This window comes from Amborella trichopoda, chromosome 6 (genome assembly GCF_054954075.1).
Source record: "Amborella trichopoda isolate Santa Cruz 75 chromosome 6, AtrichopodaSantaCruz75HAP2 v2.0, whole genome shotgun sequence".
Taxonomy (NCBI): domain Eukaryota; kingdom Viridiplantae; phylum Streptophyta; class Magnoliopsida; order Amborellales; family Amborellaceae; genus Amborella; species Amborella trichopoda.
The window spans coordinates 22,569,340-22,588,849 of NC_142341.1; positions in this window are offsets into that span (position 1 = coordinate 22,569,340).

A 19,510-nucleotide genomic window follows, 5' to 3' on the forward strand; every position below is an offset into this window, starting at 1 on the left:
ATATCTCGATTTATTTTAATTGCCAAAATTTCCCTCAATTTATTGTTTAACCAAGAAAATGCCTGAAATTATTTTTCTTTGTCTCATTTTGTTCTTTTCTACCAAATAATTTCACAACTTTTTTGTAAACGAAAAACACCTTAGTTTATAACGTACCTCAATTTATTTGTTTTAGCAAAAAACACCTCAAAATTTGTTTCTTTATTTCGTTTTATTTTTTTTCAATAAATATCCTCAACTTATTTTTGTGCCATATGATAGCACAAATTATTTTCCTTGACCTCATTTTATCTTTTATTACAAGAAAAATACCTCATTCTATTATTCAAACGAAAAGTACCGCAGCTTTTTTTTGTTACCAAAAAGTATGTCAATTTATTTTTTATAAAAAAAATACCTTAAATTATTTTTTCTTGCCTCGTTTTATTTTTTATTACAAAAAAGAGCACACCAGTTCATTTTTAAACGACAAATACATCAAATTATATTTATTTTTCTTTACCTCAATTTGTTTTTTTATACAAAAAAAATAGCCCGATTTATTTTTTATCCCCGAAAAGTACCTCTATTTATTCTTTGAACAAAAAAAATACCTTAAACTAGTTTTATTTTTTATTAACAAAAATATCCTTGATTAATTCTTCTCATAAAAAATAGCTCATTATATTTTTATTTACCAGATATTATTTTTTATTTTCGAAAAGTACCGCAAATTATTATTTTTTGCCTCATTTTACTCTTTATTTCAAAATAATTCCTCAATTTATTGTTCAAAAGAAAAATACCTCAGTTCATTCTTTTTTGCTAAGAGTACCTCAATTTATTTCTTTAGCGAAAAGCACACAAAATTATTTATCCTTACCTAATTGTTTTTTTACTTCGAAAAACAACCTTAGTTTATTTTTTTATGGAATAATTCCACAAATTATTTTTCTAGACCTCATTTTATTTTTTATTACAAAAAGTACCTCAATTTATTTTTCAAACGAAAAAGACCTCAGTTTTATTGTTAGTTACCAAAAAGTAGCTCAATTTATTGTTTCCCAAAAAATACCTCACATTATTTTTCCTTACGTCATTTTATTTTTTATTACCAAAACGCACCTCTGTTTATTTGTTTTTACAAAAAATACCTCCAATTATTTTTCTTTGCCTCATTTTATTTTGTATTCCCAGAAAATAACTGCAACTATTTTATTTACCTCATTTTGTTTTTTCGGTCACCAAAAAGTACCTCAATTTATTTTAATTACCGAAGAATACCTCAATTTATTTTTTTACCAGAAAACACCACAATTTATTTTAATTACCGACGAGCACCTCAAATTATTTTTTTAACCAAATAAATACCTCAAATTACTTATCTTTACCATATTTAGAAATTATTTTTACAGAAAAGTAGCTCAGATTGTTCTTAAAATGAAAAATATCTCAGTTTATTTCAATTTTCAAAATTTTTTTTTTTTTTTCTTTACCTCATTTTATTTTCTGTTACAAAAAAAATACCCCGATTTATTTTTTCACCAAAAAATACCTAAAATTATTTTCCTTTTACCACAAAAAAACCCTATTTAGTTTCTTTAAGAAAAAATACCATAAATTATTTTCTATAACTCATTTTATCTTTTTATTACAGAAACGTACCTCTATTTTTTTTTCAAACGAAAAATACCCCAGCTTATTGTTAATTACCAAAAAGTAGCTCAATTTATATTTTATCAAAAAATACCTCACATTGTTTTTCCTTACGTCATTTTCCTTTTTATTACCAAAACGCGCCTCGATTTTTTTTTTTACAAAAAATACATCAAATTTTTTTTCTTTGCCTCGTTTTATTTTTTCTTAATAAAAGATACCTCAAACTATTTTTCTTTGCCTCATTTCTTTTTTGGATAACCAAAAAAGTCCTCAGCTTTTTTTAATCACAAAAGAGTACCTCAATTAAATTTTTTTCACCAAAAAACACCTAGGTTTATTTTAATTACCGCAGAGCACGTGAAATTATATTTTTTACATAAGTAATACATCAAATTACTTTTCCTTTCCATAGATTTTTTTTTTTTTTTTTAACCAAAAAATGGCTCAATTTATTTTTAAAACAAAAAATATTTCGGTTTATTTTAATTGCCAAAATTTCCCTCAATTTATTCTTTGACCTAAAAAATGCCGGAAATTATTTTTCTTTGTCTCATTTTGTTTTTTTCTACCAAATAATTGCACAACTTTTTTGTAAACGAAAAACATTTCAGTTTATAATGTACCTATATTTATTTGTTTTAGCAAAAAACACCTCAAAATTTTTTCTTTACTTCGTTTTTTTTTTTTTTTTCAATAAATATGCTCAACTTATTTTTGTGCCATATGATAGCACAAATTATTTTCCTTGACCTCATTTTATGTTTTATTGCAAGAAAAATACCTCATTCTATTATTCAACGAAAAGTACCTCAGTTTTTTTTTGTTACCAAATAGTATGTCAATTTATTTTTTATAAAAAAAATACCTTAAAATATTTTTTCTTACCTCGTTTTATTTTTTATTACGAAAAAGAGCACACCACTTCATAATTAAACGACAAATACATCAAATTATATTTATTTTTCTTTACCTCAATTTGTTTTTTGATACAAAAAAAATAGCCCGATTTATTTTTTATCCACGAAAAGTACCTCTATTTATTCTTTGAACAAAAAAAATACCTTAAACTAGTTTTATTTTTTATTAACAAAAATATCCTCGATTAATTCTTCTCATAAAAAATAGCTCATTATATTTTTATTTACAAGATATTAGTTTTTATTTTTGAAAAGTACCGCAAATTATTATTTTTTGCCTCATTTTACTCTTTTTTTCAAAATAATTCCTCAATTTATTGTTCAAAAGAAAAATACCTCAGTTCATACTATTTTGCAAAGAGTACCTCAATTTATTTCTTTAGCGAAAAGCACACAAAATTATTTATTCGTACCTAATTGTTTTTTTTACTTCGAAAAACAACCTTAGTTTATTTTTTTATGGAATAATTCCACAAATTATTTTTCTAGACCTCATTTTATTTCTTATTACAAAAAGTACCTCATATTATTTTTCGAACGAAAAATACCCCAGCTTATTGTTAATTACCAAAAAGTAGCTCAATTTATATTTTATCAAAAAATACCTCACATTGTTTTTCCTTACGTCATTTTCTTTTTTATTACCAAAACGGCCCTCGATTTTTTTTATTCAAAAAATACATCAAATTATTTTTCTTTGCCTCGTTTTTTTTTTTCTTAATAAAAGATACCTCAAACTATTTTCTTTACCTCATTTCTTTTTTGGATCACCAAAAAAGTCCTCAGTTTTTTTTAATCACAAAAGAGTACCTCAATTAAATTTTTTTCACCAAAAAACACCTAGGTTTATTTTAATTACCGCAGAGCACGTGAAATTATATTTTTTACATAAGTAATACATCAAATTACTTTTCCTTTCCCTAATGTTTTTTTTTTTTTTTACCGAAAAACGACTCAATTTATTTTTAAAACAAAAAATATCTATGTTTATTTTAATTGCCAAAATTTCCCTCAATTTATTGTTTGACCTAGAAAATGTCTGAAATTATTTTTATTTGTCTCATTTTGTTCTTTTCTACCAAATAATTGCACAACTTTTTTGTAAACAAAAAACACCTCAGTTTATTCTGATTTGCCTAACGTACCTCAATTTATTTATTTTAGCAAAAAACACCTCAAAATTTCTTTCTGTACTTCGTTTTTTTTTTTTCAATAAATATCCTCAACTTATTTTTGTGCCATATGATAGCACAAATTATTTTCCTTGACCTCATTTTATGTTTTATTGCAAGAAAAATACCTCATTCTATTATTCAAACGAAAAGTACCGCAACTTATCTTGTTACCAAAAAGTATCTCAATTTATTTTTTATAAAAAAAATACCTTAAATTATTTTTTCTTGCCTCGTTTTATTTTTTATTACGAAAAAGAGCACACCAGTTCATTTTTAAACGACAAATACATCAAATTATATTTATTTTTCTTTACCTCAATTTGTTTTTTTATACAAAAAAAATACCCCGATTTATTTTTTATCCACGAAAAGTACCTCTATTTATTCTTTGAACAAAAAAAATACCTTAAACTAGTTTTATTTTTTATTAACAAAAATATCCTCGATTAATTCTTCTCATAAAAAATAGCTCATTATATTTTTATTTACCAGATTATATTTTTTATTTTCGAAAAGTACCGCAAATTATTTTTTTTTGCCTCATTTTACTCTTTATTTCAAAATAATTCCTCAATTTATTGTTCAAAAGAAAAATACTTCAGTTCATACTATTTTGCAAAGAGTACCTCAATTTATTTCTTTAGCGAACAGCACACAAAATTATTTATCCTTACCTAGTTGTTTTTTTTACTTCGAAAAACAACCTTAGTTTATTTTTTTATGGAATAATTCCACAAATTATTTTTCTAGACCTCATTTTATTTTTTATTACAAAAAGTACCTCACTTTATTTTTCAAACAAAAAAGACCTCAGTTTTATTGTTAGTTACCAAAAAGTAGCTCAATTTATTTTTTCCCGAAAAATACCTCACATTATTTTTCCTTATGTCATTTTATTTTTTATTACCAAAACGCACCTCTGTTTATTTGTTTTTACAAAAAATACATCAAATTATTTTTCTTTGCCTCATTTTATTTTGTATTCCCAGAAAATAACTGCAACTATTTTATTTACCTCATTTTATTTTTTCGGTCACCAAAAAGTACCTCAGTTTATTTTAATTACCCAAAAATACCTCAATTTATTTTTTTACTAGAAAACACCACAATTTATTTTAATTACCGACGAGCACCTCAAATTATTTTTTTAGCCAAATAAATACCTCAAATTACTTATCTTTACCATATTTAGAAATTATTTTTACAGAAAAGTAGCTCAGATTGTTCTTAAAATGAAAAATATCTCAGTTTATTTCAATTTTCAAAAATTTTTTTTTTTTTTTCTTTACCTCATTTTATTTTCTGTTACAAAAAAAATACCCCGATTTATTTTTTCACCAAAAAATGCCGAAAATTATTTTCCTTTACCACAAAAATACCCTATTTAGTTTCTTTAAGAAAAAATACCATAAATTATTTTCTATAACTCATTTTATCTTTTTATTATAGAAACGTACCTCGATTTTTTTTTCAAACGAAAAATACCCCACTTATTGTTATTTACCAAAAAGTAGCTCAATTTATATTTTATCAAAAAATACCTCACATTGTTTTTCCTTACGTCATTTTCTTTTTTATTACCAAATCGATTTTTTTTTTTACAAAAAATACATCAAATTATTTTTCTTTGCCTCGTTTTATTTTTTCTTAATAAAAGATACCTCAAACTATTTTTCTTTGCCTCATTTCTTTTTTGGATAACCAAAAAAGTCCTCAGTTTTTTTTAATCACAAAAGAGTACCTCAATTAAATTTTTTTCACCAAAAAACACCTAGGTTTATTTTAATTACCGCAGAGCACGTGAAATTATATTTTTTACATAAGTAATACATCAAATTACTTTTGCTTTTCATAATTTTTTTTTTTTATTTTTTTAACCGAAAAACGGCTCAATTTATTTTTAAAACAAAAAATATCTCGGTTTATTTTAATTGCCAAAATTTCCCTCAATTTATTGTTTGACCTAAAAAATGCCTGAAATTATTTTTCTTTGTCTCATTTTGTTCTTTTCTACCAAAAAATTGCACAACTTTTTTTTAAACGAAAAAAACCTCAGTTTATTCTTATTTTCCAAACGTACCTCAATTTATTTATTTTAGCAAAAAACACCTCAAAATTTTTTTCTTTACTTCGTTTTTTTTTTTTTTTTTTTTCAATAAATATCCTCAACTTATTTTTGTGGCATATAGTAGCACAAATTATTTTCCTTGACCTCATTTTATGTTTTATTTCAAGAAACATACCTCATTGTATTATTCAAACGAAAAGTACCTCAGTTTTTTTTTGTTACCAAAAAGTATGTCAATTTATTTTATAAAAAAAAAAAACCTTAAATTATTTTTTCTTACCTCGTTTTATTTTTTATTACGAAAAAGAGCACACCAGTTCATTTTTAAACGACAAATACATCAAATTATATTTATTTTTCTTTACCTCAATTTGTTTTTTTATACAAAAAAAATACCCCGATTTATTTTTTATCCACGAAAAGTACCTCTATTGATTCTTTGAACAAAAAAAATACCTTAAACTAGTTTTATTTTTTTCTTAACAAAAATATCCTTGATTAATTCTTCTCATAAAAAATAGCTCATTATATTTTTATTTACCAGATATCATTTTTTATTTCTCAAAAGTACCGCAAATTATTTTTTTTGCCTCATTTTACTCTTTATTTCCAAATAATTCCTCAATTTGTTGTTTAAAAGAAAAATACCTCAGTTCATTCTATTTTGCAAAGTGTACCTTAATTTATTTCTTTAGCGAAAAGCACACAAAGTTATTTATCCTTACCTAATTGTTTTTTTTACTTCGAAAAACAACCTTAGTTTATTTTTTAGTGGAATAATTCCACAAATTATTTTTCTAGACCTCATTTTATTTTTTATTACAAAAAGTACCTCAATTTATTTTTCAAACGAAAAATACCTCAGTTTTATTGTTAGTTACCAAAAAGAAGCTCAATTTATTTTTTTCGCGAAAAATACCTCACATTATTTTTTCTTACGTCATTTTTATTTTTTTATTACCTAAACGCACCTCTGTTTATTTGTTTTATCAAAAAATACATCAAATTATTTTTCTTTGCCTCATTTTATTTTGTATTCCCAGAAAATATCTGAAACTTTTTTTATTTACCTCATTTTATTTCTTCGATCACCAAAAAGTACCTCAGTTTATTTTAATTACCGAGGAATACCTCAACTTATTTTTTTATCAGAAAACACCACAGTTTATTTTAATTACCGACGAGCACCTCAAATTATTTATTTAACCAAATACATACCTCAAATTACTTATCTTTATCATATTTAGGCATTATTTTTACAAAAAAGTAGCTCAATTTGTTCTTAAAACGAAAAATATCTCAGTTTATTTCAATTTTCAAAATTTTTTTTTTTCTTTACCTCATTTAATTTTCTGTTACAAAAAAAAATACCCCGATTTATTTTTTCACCTAAAAATGCCTTAAATTATTTTCCTTTACCACAAAAATACCCTATTTAGTTTTTTTAAGAAAAAATACCATAAATTATTTTCTATAACTCATTTTATCTTTTTATTACAGAAACGTACCTCGATCTTATTTTCAAACGAAAAATACTCCAGTTTATTGTTAATTACTAAAAAGTAGCTCAATTTATATTTTATTAAAAAATACCTCACATTGTTTTTCCTTACGTCATTTTCTTTTTTATTACCAAAACGCGCCTCGATTTTTTTTTTTACAAAAAATACATCAAATTAATTTTCTTTGCCTCGTTTTATTTTTTCTTAACAAAAAATACCTCAAACTATTTTTCTTTACCTCATTTGTTTTTTTAATCACAAAAGAGCACCTCAATTAAATTGTTTTCACCAAAAAACACCTAGGTTTATTTTAATTACCGCAGAGCACGTGAAATTATTATTTTCACATAAGTAATACATCAAATAACTTTTCCTTTCCATAATTTTTTTTTTTTTTTTTTTTTTTTTACCGTAAAAAAGTTCAATTTATTTTTAAAACAAAAAATATCTCGGTTTATTTTAATTGCCAAAATTTCGCTCAATTTATTGTTTGGCCTAGAAAATGCCTGAAATTATTTTTCTGTCTCATTTTTTTCTTTTCTACCAAATAATTGCTCAACTTTTTTGTAAAAAAAAAATACCTCAGTTTATTCTGATTTCCCAAACGTACCTCAATTTATTTATTTTAGCAAAAAACACCTCAAAATTTTTTTCTTTACTACGTTCTTTTTTTTTTTTTTTAATAAATATCCTTAACTAATTTTTGTGCCATTTAGTAGCACAAATTATTTTCCTTGACCTCATTTTATGTTTTATTGCAAGAAAATTACCTCATTCTATTATTCAAACGAAAAGTACCTCTGTTTTGTTTTGTTACCAAAAAGTATGTCAATTTATTTTTTATAAAAAAAATATGTTCAATTTATTTTTTATAAAAAAAATACCATAAATTTGTTTTTCTTACCTCGTTTTATTACCAATTCATTTTTTAACGACAAATACATCAAATTATATTTATTTTTTTTTAGCTCAATTTATTTTTTGATACAAAAAAAAATACTCCTATTTATTTTTTATCCACGAAAAGTACCTCTATTTATTCTTTGAACAAAAAAAATACCTTAAACTAGTTTTATTTTTTATTTCCCAAAAGTACCGCAAATTCCTTTTTTTTGCCTCATTTTACTCTTTATTTCCAAATAAATCCTTAATTTATTGTTCAAAAGAAAAATACCTCAGTTCATTCTATTTTGCAAAGAGTACCTCAATTTATTTCTTTAGCGAAAAGCGCACAAAATTATTTATCCTTATCTAAATGTTTTTTTTACTTCGAAAAACAACCTTAGTTTATTTTTTTATGGAATAATTCCACAAATTATTTTTTTAGACCTCATTTTTATTTTTTATTATAAAAAGTACCTCAATTTATTTTTCAAACAAAAAATACCTCAGTTTTATTGTTAGTTACAAAAAAGCAGCTCAATTTATTTTTTTGCGAAAAATACCTCACATTTTTTTTCCTTACGTCATTTTATTTTTTATTACCTAAACGCACCTCTGTTTATTTGTTTTTACAAAAAATACGTCAAATTATTTTTCTTTGCCTCATTTTATTTTGTATTTCGAGAAAATATCTGAAACTATTTTTATTTACCTCATTTTATTCTTTCGGTCACCAAAAAGTACCTCAGTTTATTTTAATTACCGAAGAATACCTACACTTATTTTTTTACCAAAAAACACCACAGTTTATTTTAATTACCGACGAGCACCTCAAATTATTTATTTAACCAAATGCATACCTCAAATTACTTATCTTTACCATATTTAGGTATTATTTTTACAAAAAGTAGCTCAATTTGTTCTTAGAATGAAAAATATCTCAGTTTATTTCAATTTTCAAAATTATTATTATTATTTTTTTACCTCATTTTATTTTCTTTTACAAAAAAAATACCCCGAATTATTTTTTCACCAAAAAATGCCTAAAATTATTTTCCTTTACCACAAAAATACCCTATTTAGTTTTTTTAAGAAAAAATACCATAAATTATTTTCTATAACTCATTTTATTTTTTTATTACAGAAACGTACCTCGATCTTTTTTTCAAACGAAAAATACCCCAGTTTATTGTTAATTACCAAAAAGTAGCTCAATTTATATTTTATCAAAAAATACCTCACATTGTTTTTCCTTACATCATTTCTTTTTTATTACCAAAACGCGCCTCGATTTTTTTTTTTACAAAAAATACATCAAATTATTTTTCTTTGCCTCGTTTTATTTTTTCTTAACAAAAAATACCTCAAACTATTTTTCTTAACCTCATTTGTTTTTTGGATCACCAAAAAAGTCCTCAGTTTTTTTTAATCACAAAAGAGTACGTCAATTAAATTGTTTTCACCAAAAAACACCTAGGTTTATATTAATTACCGCTGAGCAAGTGAAATTATATTTTTTACATAAGTAATACATCAAATTACTTTTCCTTTCCAAAAGTTTTTTTTTTTTTTTTACGAAAAAAAAGCTTAATTTATTTTTAAAACAAAAAATATATCGGTTTATTTTAATTGCCAAAATTTCCCTCAATTTATTGTTTGACCTAGAAAATGCCTGAAATTATTTTTCTTTGTCTCATTTTGTTCTTTTCTACCAAATAATTGCTCAACTTTTTTGTAAACGAAAAATACCTCAGTTTAATCTGATTTGCCAAACGTACCTCAATTTATTTATTTTTAGCAAAAAACACCTCAAATTGTTTTTCTTTACTGCGTTCTTTTTTTTTTTGTTTTCAATAAATATCCTCAACTTATTTTTTTGCCATATAGTAGCACAAATTATTTTCCTTGACTTCATTTTATGTTTTATTGCAAGAAAAATACCTCATTCTATTATTCAAACGAAAAGTACCTCAGTTTTGTTTTGTTACCAAAAAGTATGTCAATTTTTTTTTTATCAAAAAATACCTTAAATTATTTTTTCTTACCTCGTTTTATTACCAATTCATTTTTTAACGACAAATACATCAAATTATATTTATTTTTCTTTACCTCAATTTGTTTTCTGATACAAAAAAAATACCCCGATTTATTTTTTATCCACGAAAAGTACCTCGATTTATTCTTTGAACAAAAAAAATACATTAAACTAGTTTTATTTTTTATTTACAAAAATATCCTCGATTAACTCTTTTCATAAAAATAGCTCATTATATTTTTATTTACCATATTTTTTTTTATTTCCCAAAAGTACCGCAAATTATTTTTTTTTGCCTCATTTTACTCTTTATTTCCAAATAATTCCTCAATTTATTGTTCAAAAGAAAAATACCTCAGTTCATTCTATTTTGCAAAGAGTACCTCAAATTATTTCTTTAGCGAAAAGCACACAAATTTATTTATCCTTACCAAATTGTTTTTTTTACTTCGATAAACAACCTTAGTTTGTTTTTTTATGGAATAATTCAACAAATTATTTTTCTAGACCTCATTTTATTTTTTGTTACAAAAAGTACCTCAATTTATTTTTCAAACGAAAAATACCTCAGTTTTATTGTTAGTTACCAAAAAGCAGCTCAATTTATTTTTTCGCGAAAAATACCTCACATTATTTTTCCTTACGTCATTTTATTTTTATTACCTAAACGCACTTCTCTTTATTTGTTTTTACAAAAAATACATCAACTTATTTTTCTTTTCCTCATTTTATTTTTTATTCCGAGAAAATATCTGTAACTATTTTTATTTACCTAATTTTATTTTTTCGGTCACCAAAAAGTATATCAGTTTATTTTAATTACCGAAGAATACCTCAACTTAATTTTTTACTAGAAAACACCGCAGTTTATTTTAATTACCGACGAGCACCTCAAATTATTTATTTAACCAAATACATACCTCAAATTACTTATCTGTATCATATTTAGGTATTATTTTTACAGAAACGTAGCTCAATTTGTTCTTAAAATGAAAAATATCTCAGTTTATTTCAATTTTATGAAATATTTTTTTTTTCTTTACTTCATTTTATTTTCTGTTACAAAAAAAATACCCCGATTTATTTTTTCACCAAAAAATACCTAAAATTATTTTCCTTTACCACAAAAATACCCTATTTAGTTTTTTTTAAAAAAAATACCATAAATTATTTTCTATAACTCATTTTATCTTTTTATTACAGAAACGTACCTCGATCTTTTTTTCAAACGAAAAATACCCCAGTTTATTGTTAATTACCAAAAAGTAGCTCAATTTATATTTTATCAAAAAATACCTCACATTGTTTTTCCTTACGTCATTTTCTTTTTTATTACCAAAATGCGCCTTGATTTTCTTTTTTACAAAAAATACATCAAATTATTTTTCTTTGCCTCGTTTTATTTTTTCTTAACAAAAAATACCTCAAACTATTTTTCTTTACCTCATTTGTCTTTTGGATCACCAAAAAAGTCCTCAGTTTTTTTAATCACAAAAGAGTACCTCAATTAAATTTGTTTCACTAAAAAACACCTTGGTTTATTTTTATTACCTCAGAGCACGTGAAATTATATTTTTTACATAAGTAATACATCAAATTACTTTTCCTTTCCATATTTTTTTTTTTTACCGAAAGAAAGTTCAATTTATTTTTAAAACAAAAAATATCTCGGTTTATTTTTATTGCCAAAGTTTCCTTCAATTTATTGTTTGACCTAGAAAATGCCTGAAATTATTTTTCTTTGTCTCATTTTGTTCTTTCCTACCAAATATTTGCTCAACTTTTTTGTAAACGAGAAATACCTCAGTTTATTATGATTTGCCAAACGTACCTCAATTTATTTATTTTAGCAAAAAACACCTCAAAATTTTTTTCTTTACTGCGTTTTTTTTTTTTCAATAAATATCCTCAACTTATTTTCTTGCCATATAGTAGCACAAATTATTTTCCTTGACCTCATTTTTTGTTTTATTGCAAAAAAAATACCTCATTCTATTATTCAAACGAAAAGTACCTCAGTTTTGTTTTCTTACCAAAAAGTATGTCAATTTATTTTTTATAAAAAAATTACCTTAAATTATTTTTTCTTCCCTCGTTTTATTACCAATTCATTTTTTAACGACAAATACATCAAATTATATTTATTTTTCTTTAGCTCAATTTATTTTTTGATACAAAAAAAATACCCCGATTTATTTTTTATCCACGAAAAGTACCTCTATTTTTTCTTTGAACAAAAAAATACCTTAAACTAATTTACTTTTTTATTTACAAAAATATCCGCGATTAACTCTTTTCATAAAAAATAGCTCATTATATTTTTATTTACCATATATTATTTTTTATTTCTCAAAAGTATCGCAAATTATTTTTTTTTGCCTCATTTTACTCTTTATTTTCAAATAATTCCTCAATTTATTGTTCAAAAAAAAAATACCTCAGTTCATTCTATTTTGCAAAGAGTACCACAATTTATTTCTTTAGCGAAAAGCACACAAAATTATTTATCCTTAACTAATTGTTTTTTTTACTTCGAAAAACAACCTTAGTTTATTCTTTTATGGAATAAATCCAAAAATTATTTTTCTAGACCTCATTTTATTTTTTATTACAAAAAGTACCTCAATTTATTTTTCAAACGAAAAATAGCTCACTTTTATTGTTAGTTACCAAAAAGCAGCTCAATTTATTTTTTCTCGAAAAATACCTCACATTATTTTTCCTTACGTCGTTTTATTTTTTATTACCTAAACGCACCTCTGTTTATTTGTTTTTTCAAGAAATACATCAAATTATTTTTTTTGCCTCATTTTATTTTGTATTCCCAAAAAATATCTGAAACTATTTTACTTACCTCATTTTATTTTTTCGGTCACCAAAAAGTACCTCAGTTTATTTTAATTATCGAAGAATACCTCAACTTATTTTTTTACCAGAAATTACCACAGTTTATTTTAATTACCGACGAGCACCTCAAATTATTTATTTAACGCAATACATACCTCAAATTACTTATCTTTATCATATTTAGGTATTATTTTTACAAAAAAGTAGCTCAATTTGTTCTTAAAATGAAAAATATCTCAGTTTATTTCAATTTTCAGAATTATTATATTTTTTTCTTTACCTCATTTTATTTTCTGTTACAAAAAAAACACCCCGATTTATTTTTTCACCAAAAAATGCCTAAATTATTTTCCTTTACCACAAAAATACCCTATTTAGTTTTTTTAAGAAAAAATACCATAAGTTATTTTCTATAACTCATTTTATCTTTTTATTACAGAAACGTACCTCGATCTTTTTTTCAAATGAAAAATACCCCAGTTTATTGTTAATTACCAAAAAGTAGCTCAATTTATATTTTATCAAAAAATACCTCACATTGTTTTTCCTTACGTCATTTTCTTTTTTATTACCAAAACGCGCCTCGATTTTTTTTTTTACAAAAAATACATCAAATTATTTTTCTTCGCCTCGTTTTATTTTTTCTTGACATAAAATACCTCAAACTATTTTTCTTTACCTCATTTGTTTTTTGGATCACCAAAAAAGTCCTGAGTTTTTTTTAATCACAAAAGAGGACCTCAAGTAAATTTGTTTCACCAAAAAACACCTAGGTTTATTTTAATTACCGCAGAGCACGTGAAATTATATTTTTTACATAAGTAATACATCAAATTACTTTTCCTTTCCATTTTTTTCTTTTTTATCAAAAAAAAGCTCAATTTATTTTTAAAACCCAAAATATCTCGGTTTATTTTAATTGCCAAAATTTCCCTCAATTTATAGTTTGACCTAGAAAATGCCTGAAATTATTTTTCTTTGTCTCATTTTGTTCTTTTCTACCAAATAATTGCTCAACTATTTTGTAAACGAAAAATACTTCATTTTATTCTTATTTGCCAAACGTACCTCAATTTATTTATTTTAACAAAAAACACCTCAAATTTTTTTTCTTTAATGCGTTCTTTTTTATTTTTATTTTTCAATAAATATCCTCAACTTATTTTGGTGCCATATAGTTGCACAAATTATTTTCCTTGACCTCATTTTATGTTTTATTGCAAGAAAAATACCTCATTCTATTATTCAAACGAAAAGTACCTCAGTTTTGTTTTGTTACCAAAAAGTATGTCAATTTATTTTTTATAAAAAAAATACCTTAAATTATTTTTTCTTACCTCGTTTTATTACCAATTCATTTTTTAACGACAAATACATCAAATTATATTTATTTTTCTTTACCTCAATTTGTTTTTTGATACCAAAAAAATACCCTGATTTGTTTTTTATCCACGAAAAGTACCTCTATTTATTCTTTTAACAAAAAAAATAACTTAAACTAGTTTTATTTTTTATTTACAAAAATATCCTCGATTAACTCTTTTCATAAAAAATAGCTCATTATATTTTTATTTGCCATATATTACTTTTTATTTCCCAAAAGTACTGCAAATTATTTTTTTTGCCTCATTTTACTCTTTATTTCCAAATAATTCCTCAACTTATTGTTCAAAAGTAAAATACCTCAGTTCATTCTATTTTGCAAAGAGTACCTCAATTTAATTCTTTAGCGAAAAGCACACAAAATTATTTATCCTTACCTAATTGTTTTTTTTACTTCGAAAAACAACCTTAGTTTATTTTTTTATGGAATAATTCTACAAATTATTTTTCTAGACCTCATTTTATTTTTTATTACAAAAAGTACCTCGATTTATTTTTCAAACGAAAATACCTCAGTTTTATTGTGAGTTAGCAAAAAGCAGCTCAATTTATTTTTTCGTGAAAAATACCTCACATTATTTTTCCTTATGTCATTTTATTTTTTATTACCTAAACGCACCTCTGTTTATTTGTTTTTACAAAAAATACATCAAATTATTTTTCTTTGCCTCATTTTATTTTGTGTTCCCAAAAAATATCTGAAACTATTTTTATTTACCTCATTTTTTTTTTTCGGTCACCAAAAAGTACCTCAGTTTATTTTCATTACCGAAGATTACCTCAACTTATTTTTTTACCAGAAATTACCACAGTTTATTTTAATTACCGACGAGCACCTCAAATTTTTTATTTAACTAAATAAATACCTCAAATTACTTATCTTTACCATATTTAGGTTATATTTTTACAGAAAAAGTAGCTCAATTTGTTCTTAAAATGAAAAATATCTCAGTTTATTTCAATTTTCAAAATTTTTTTTTTTTTTTCTTTACCCCATTTTATTTTCTGTTTCTAAAAAAATACCCCGATTTGTTTTTTCACCAAAAAATGCCTCAAATTATTTTCCTTTACTACAAAAATACCCTATTTAGTGTTTTTAAGAAAAAATACCTTAAATTATTTTCTATAACTCATTTTATCTTCTTATTACAGAAACGTACCTCGATCTTTTTTTCAAATGAAAAATACCCCAGTTTATTGTTAATTACCAAAAAGTAGCTCAATCTATATTTTATCAAAAAATACCTTACATTGTTTTTCCTTACGTCATTTTCTTTTTTATTACCAAAACGCGCCTCGATTTTTTTTTTTACAAAAAATACATCAAATTATTTTTCTTTGCCTCGTTTTATTTTTTCTTAACAAAAAATACCTCAAACTATTTTTCTTTACCTCATTTGTTTTTCGGATCACCAAAAAAGTCCTCAGTTTTTTTAATCACAAAAGAGTACCTCGATTAAATTGTTTTCACAAAAAAACACCTAGGTTTATTTTCATTACCGCAGAGCACGTGAAATTATATTTTTTACATAAGTAATACATCAAATTACCTTTCCTTTCCATAATATATATATATATATATATATTTTTTTTTGTTTTTTTTTTTTACCAAAAAACAGCTCAATTTATTTTTAAAACAAAAAATATCTCGGTTTATTTTAATTGCCAAAATTTCCCTCAATTTATTATTTGACCTTGAAAATGCCTGAAATTATTTTTCTTTGTCTCATTTTGTTCTTTTCTACCAAATAATTGCTCAACTTTTTTGTAAACGAAAAATACCTCAGTTTATTCTGATTTGCCAAACGTACCTCAATTTATTTATTTTAGCAAAAAACACCTCAAAATTTTTTTCTTTACTGCGTTCTTTTTTTTTTTTTTTAAATAAATATCCTCGACTTATTTTTGTGCCCTATAGTAGCATAAATTATTTTCCTCGACCTCATTTTATGTTTTATTGCAAGAAAAATACCTCATTCTATTATTAAAAAACGAAAAGTACCTCAGTTTTGTTTTGTTACCAAAAAGTATGTCAATTTATTTTTTATCAAAAAATACCTTAGATTATTTTTTCTTACCTCGTTTTATTACCAATTCATTTTTTAACGACAAATACATCAAATTATATTTATTTTTCTTTACCTCAATTTGTTTGTTGATACCAAAAAAATACCCCGATTTATTTTTTATCCACGAAAAGTACCTCTATTTATTCTTTTAACAAAAAAAATAACTTAAACTAGTTTTATTTTTTATTTACAAAAATATCCTCGATTAACTCTTTTCATAAAAAGTAGCTCATTATATTTTTATTTACCATATATTATTTTTTATTTCCCAAAAGTACAGCAAATTATTTTTTTTTGCCTCATTTTACTCTTTATTCCCAAATAATTCCTCAATTTATTGTTCAAAAGTAAAATACCTCAGTTCATTCTATTTTGCAAAGAGTACCTCAATTTAATTCTTTAGCGAAAAGCACACAAAATTATTTATCCTTACCTAATTGTTTTTTTTACTTCGAAAAACAACCTTAGTTTATTTTTTTATGGAATAATTCCACAAATTATTTTTCTAGACCTCATTTTATTTTTTATTACAAAAAGTACCTCGATTTATTTTTCACACGAAAATACCTCAGTTTTATTGTGAGTTACCAAAAGGCAGCTCAATTTATTTTTTCGCGAAAAATACCTCACATTATTTTTCCTTATGTCATTTTATTTTTTATTACCTAAATGCACCTCTGTTTATTTGTTTTTACAAAAAATACATCAAATTATTTTTCTTTGCCTCATTTATTTTGTATTCCCAAAAAATATCTGAAACTATTTTTATTTACCTCATTTTATTGTTTCGGTCACCAAAAAGTACCTCGGTTTATTTTAATTACCGAAGAATACATCAACTTATTTTTTTACCAAAAAAAACCACAGTTTATTTTAATTACCTACGAGCACCCCAAATTATTTATTTAACCAAATAAATACCTCAAATTACTTATCTTTACCATATTTAGGTATTATTTTTACAGAAAAGTAGCTCAATTTGTTCTTAAAATGAAAAATATCTCAGTTTATTTCAATTTTCAGAATTATTTTTTTTTTTCTTTAGCTCATTTTATTTTCATAAAAAAATACCCCGATTTATTTTTTCACCAAAAAATGCCTAAATTATTTTCCTTTACCACAAAAATACCCTATTTAGTTCTTTAAGAAAAAATACCATAAGTTATTTTCTATAACTTATTTTATCTTTTTATTACAGAAACGTACCTCAATCTTTTTTTCAAACGAAAAATACTCCAGTTTATTGTTAATTACCAAAAAGTAGCTCAATTTATATTTTATCAAAACATACCTCCAATTGTTTTTCCTTACGTCATTTTCTTTTTTATTACCAAAACGCGCCTCGATTTTTTTTTTTACAAAAAAAAACATCAAATTATTTTTCTTTGCCTCGTTTTATTTTTTCTTAAAAAAAAAAACCTCAAACTATTTTTCTTTACCTCATTTGTTTTTTGGATCACCGAAAAAGTCCTCAGTTTTTTTTAATCACAAAAGAGTACCTCAATTAACTTTGTTTCACCAAAAAACACCTAGGTTTATTTTAATTATCGCAGAGCACGTGAAATTATATTTTTTACATAAGTAATACATCAAATTACTTTTCCCTTTCATAATATATATATATATATATATATATATATATATATATATATTTACTGAAAAACAGCTCAATTTATTTTTAAAACAAAAAATATCTCGATTTATTTTAATTGCCAAAATTTCCCTCAATTTATTATTTGACCTTGAAAATGCTTGAAATTATTTTTCTTTGTCTCATTTTGTTTTTTTCTACCAAATAATTGCTCAACTTTTTTGTAAACGAAAAATACCTTAGTTTTTTCTGATTTGCCAAACGTACCTCAATTTATTTATTTTAGCAAAAAACACCTCAAATTGTTTTTCTTTACTGCGTTCTTTTTTTTTTATTTAAATAAATATCCTCGACTTATTTTTGTGCCCTATAGTAGCATAAATTATTTTCCTCGACCTCATTTTATGTTTTATTGCAAGAAAAATACCTCATTCTATTATTAAAAAACGAAAAGTACCTCAGTTTTGTTTTGTTACCAAAAAGTGTCAATTTATTTTTTATCAAAAAATACCTTAGATTATTTTTTCTTACCTCGTTTTATTACCAATTCATTTTTTAACGACAAATACATCAAATTATATTTATTTTTCTTTACCTCAATTTGTTTTTTGATACCAAAAAAATACCCTGATTTGTTTTTTATCCACGAAAAGTACCTCTATTTATTCTTTTAACAAAAAAAATAACTTAAACTAGTTTTATTTTTTATTTACGAAAATATCCTCGATTAACTCTTTTCATAAAAAATAGCTCATTATATTTTTATTTGCCATATATTACTTTTTATTTCCCAAAAGTACTGCAAATTATTTTTTTTGCCTCATTTTACTCTTTATTTCCAAATAATTCCTCAACTTATTGTTCAAAAGTAAAATACCTCAGTTCATTCTATTTTGCAAAGAGTACCTCAATTTAATTCTTTAGCGAAAAGCACACAAAATTATTTATCCTTACCTAATTGTTTTTTTTACTTCGAAAAACAACCTTAGTTTATTTTTTTATGGAATAATTCTACAAATTATTTTTCTAGACCTCATTTTATTTTTTATTACAAAAAGTACCTCGATTTATTTTTCAAACGAAAATACCTCAGTTTTATTGTGAGTTAGCAAAAAGCAGCTCAATTTATTTTTTCGTGAAAAATACCTCACATTATTTTTCCTTATGTCATTTTATTTTTTATTACCTAAACGCACCTCTGTTTATTTGTTTTTACAAAAAATACATCAAATTATTTTTCTTTGCCTCATTTTATTTTGTGTTCCCAAAAAATATCTGAAACTATTTTTATTTACCTCATTTTATTTTTTCGGTCACCAAAAAGTACCTCAGTTTATTTTAATTACCGAAGAATACATCAACCTATTTTTTTACCAAAAAAAACCACAGTTTATTTTAATTAC